The sequence below is a fragment of the Orbicella franksi genome, chromosome 3 (genome assembly GCF_964199315.1).
Source record: "Orbicella franksi chromosome 3, jaOrbFran1.1, whole genome shotgun sequence".
Lineage (NCBI taxonomy): Eukaryota > Metazoa > Cnidaria > Anthozoa > Scleractinia > Merulinidae > Orbicella > Orbicella franksi.
The window spans coordinates 3,096,749-3,100,687 of record NC_138147.1 but is presented as its reverse complement, the minus strand read 5'-3'; positions in this window follow the sequence as shown (position 1 = coordinate 3,100,687).

Here is a 3,939-nt window from a genome sequence, read left to right as displayed (position 1 = left end):
GTCCAACTCACGTTTGTGGTACGTTCTGACGTTTCAGACAACAGCTGATAAAGCTATTGCCTGTACTCACTAGAATTTTAAGAAAATCGCCATAAACAAATTATAGACCAATGAAGCAAGAACTAGCTGAAATAAAAATAGGAAATCACAACGTGTCTAATTCGTGAGAAAAACAGACTAAATTTAATTAGTAATTACGTGAGTAAATAGCCCTGGCCATGCCATTTTATTTGGCGTATTTTGTTTGCTTACTGGCGAGGCATTGGTATGCAACAGAAAATAGTGGACTGTTGTCAATACAGTCCAAAATTATCGTTAGTAAAATATTGTAAATAAAACACCTATTGGCCGGTTACCTCCGCGGCCACCATTTGGTCATTCCGAAAAGGGTTTCATTATTGTCTTTACCCCTGTTAAGCGGCCACCCAAAATTCAAGAACTTTGTTTTGGAAAGGGCGATGGCAGATAAGAGTCTGAAACTGAAGGTGCATGACGAGTGATAATTCAAACACACGTCTATCATGATTGTCTTGAATTGACTCCATGTTCACCAAGAAATTTATAGCCCGACAGTGAAAAATTAAATATTCAAGGTACGCCAACCTCTATTTAAGCGGCTAGCTCCATTAAGCGGTCACCATCCATTTCCCCGAGGGCAGCCCATTGTATTACATGTAAACCAAAAATAATTGCATTGCGCGAAAAGACCTAGGTATGAGTTTAGCGTTACTGTATTACGCAGGGCATATAGGTAGCGGTGGTCCAGTAAAAGATAACAACAGGGGCAATGGTAAACTATTCATTCTTTTCATTTCTTAATTCAATCTCTTCCTACTCAACACGATTGTGTGCTCCCAGTGATTCTTAGCCTTACGGAGCCTTTCGTATTAGGATAGAAATTGTCCTACCCCTACCCCCTAAAATGGGATGACAGCATTGCGTGACGAACAAGGAACCGCTGCAGGCAAGAATTCAAGCCATCAAACCATGATCTTTAAACGTAATATTTTGGTGTAGTGCAAAGCAAGCAACTATCTACAGATGACTTAGCCGTTTTTGACTTAGATGCAGTGGTGATCATATGTGTCGAAAGAGGGTCACAGATTCATGGTATTCGACCGTTAAATAAGTTGACAGTTGGCGATGTACATCGGACGTTATGTAAACAAAAGCAAACTTCTGCTTTATGTGCGACGAATGGTGAGAGAAACACGTCAAATCGGCCTTGGACCTGCCTTTTACAGCAAATGAGGTTAGAACATTTCGAAATTATCAGCTCTGTGTCTATTTCAACTTAACATAGGTCAAGTCATGTGGCGCATGCTAAAATATAAGTCTAACCCGTAAATTGAAATTTGACGACGGATGGTCAAATATTTGCATTTTTGACGTCCTTTGAAAAGCTCTCGCGTCGCTCACAATCATTTGCCCAAAGAAATTTTTACAGGAATCTGTAGACCATCCTTCTGCGATTCAACCACCAGAAGCTTGATCCATTTGAAGGTTTCGCACATGGTGAAAATTAATTATATCCACGAAGTACTTTTACGTGAATGAAATACATGTCTTCGAAATTTAATTATTTTGCACCCAAAAAGACAACGCAACATTCCCTAAAATCAGCCCAGTACACATGTAAACATTGCACAAAAATATTTGAGTGTTTTAAAGACGGAAGAATGACGTGGTTTTGCATGCGAGGCTCTCAAACTTTTGTAATAAAATGGTGCGTCAAATGACGATTTTAACGGAGTTTGGTAATTTGCATATTTCTTTGCAATAAAAGGACATTTTGCCAAAAAAACTATCCAGTAGTTTTTGCCATGCCCTACCCTATCTACCATCAAAATTGAGCGAAATCGAATTTTCGACCCTTGCCGAGTTATTTTCCATTTTTATGGACAGGGACTCTTAATAACTTTCTTACTTGAAGAGGTCCTTTCTGATGCAAGGTAGTCAGCAATTGCTGGGTGCTACAATCTACTGTTGCGTGGAGAGACTGCGGAAACACTTATGAAAGACACAAATCTTGTCTTCTTTCAATCCTTGACTCCTCACCGAAGGGAAAAGTTAACAGGTGAGCGACTCGTCCTGTAGTCCTTGAGAAAGTGCCCCTCGCTATTGATTTCCTCAAAGAAAAACTAAGGGCGCTGTGCGTTTGAGCGACAGAAAGTAGGTACAAACGAAACTAGTTTAAAATAAGCTGCTATATACGAGAGCAGTGAGGGTCGTTACTTTCGCAACTTAACGAAAGTCAAGATGACTTTCCAACTTCCAAGCCCATTATCTCTCTAGCTGATCGCAAGATTGAATACGCCTGGGGACGAGGTCGTCATACTCCTACCCAAGCCTCTTTTATAACCCTGTATATCACGGACACGATATCAGCTTTCGGTCAGTACTGTGTAAATCAAGTTAAAACAAGTTATATAATTTCAAGAAATGTGACGTACATGTAAATATCAAGAGAAATAACCCAAGTCACCATCGTTGATATATATTTTCAATCATGTTTTATAACAGCCGAGTGACTATTTCTGTCAGATTTGAAGTGCCTACGCCAAATTATACCATTCTTTGCGTGCTGCTGTCTTGATCCTGTAGGAAGCTTACTGCGCCTTTCAATAACATGCGAACTCTAAAATTCAAAGCTCAACCGACAAATGCGTTTTTCGCTACCGTCAATCAAATGTTGGGCAGCTCCTCCCAGCTTCCGACTACTGCCGAGCGCGCTGTAATCAAATCGTTGAGCACAGTTCAGACTACGAAACAGTGCTCGGCAGTAGTCGGAAGCTGGGAGGAGCCGCCGAACATTTGATTGACGGTAGCGAAAAACGCATTTGTAGGTTGAACTTTGAATTTTAGAGTCCGCATGTTATTGAAAGGCGCAGTAAGCCTGGATTGGACAGCACAGCAACGTGGTTGTAACGATGTATCAGTAACAAAGTTGTAAGAGAAAATTACTACACTTTAAATTACCTGTTACCAGAGCTCTTTGAGGCGAATCGACGGAAGGAACAGCAAATGAACGAAGAACCAACAGAAGCCAGTTCCTACTTGTCCTCATCGAATATACCAATGACATTCACTGATCATCAATTGTTGATTATTCAGGTCTATTTAGCTACAGGCGCTCTACATTCAGAGTGAGAGTGACGATATGGGATCCTGTCCTAGAATTGTTCAACAGGTACATAACAGGTGCTGTAATGGATCCGACTATAGAAACCATGGCAACGACAGTGGTGGCCTCATCGTTAATTCGCTAGATTCCAAATCGAGCGGTCTGGGTTCAAACCCTGACTGTGGTCGTTGCGTTGTGTAAAGCCGACTCTTTCTACCCATGTGAATGAATAAATGGGTACCAACGAATTTAATGTTAAGAGCGGGAGAGCGGTGGGAATGGAGTCTAAAGAACTAGTATTTCATTCAGAAGGTACTTGAAATAGTAGGTTCTAGCGCAGCTTCATTCTATGAAATCTAAAAATAAGCGTGGCCTGAGAGCCACTAGACTCGAACCACAGACCTTACCGTAATCTCACCACAGCGGCCATATTTGTGTTTCTTAAGAAAAAGAACTCTGCTTCCAGAAAAAAAGAGTACTTGAAAAAATTCCTGAGTGGAAAATCAACACAGCCGCTTTTTAATTTAGTTCACCGAGATCAATCTTTTCAGTTCCTTTCTACTATCGCAAAACTGAATTGACTCATGTACAGCTAGACTACAGACCAAGCATGGTGCCGTGTACGTGCGACTTCATTTTCAGAGGCCAAAGTTAACTGGACAGTAAATTGTTGAGGTGATGAGATAAGGTTTTTTTTTGGGGGGGGGGGGGGGGGGGCTGGGACGACATAGTCGCGGCCGCCGCTCCATTTCACATGTTCAAGTTCGTCCATATATTCAAATGGACTTATAACCAGACACACCAATCATTAAGCT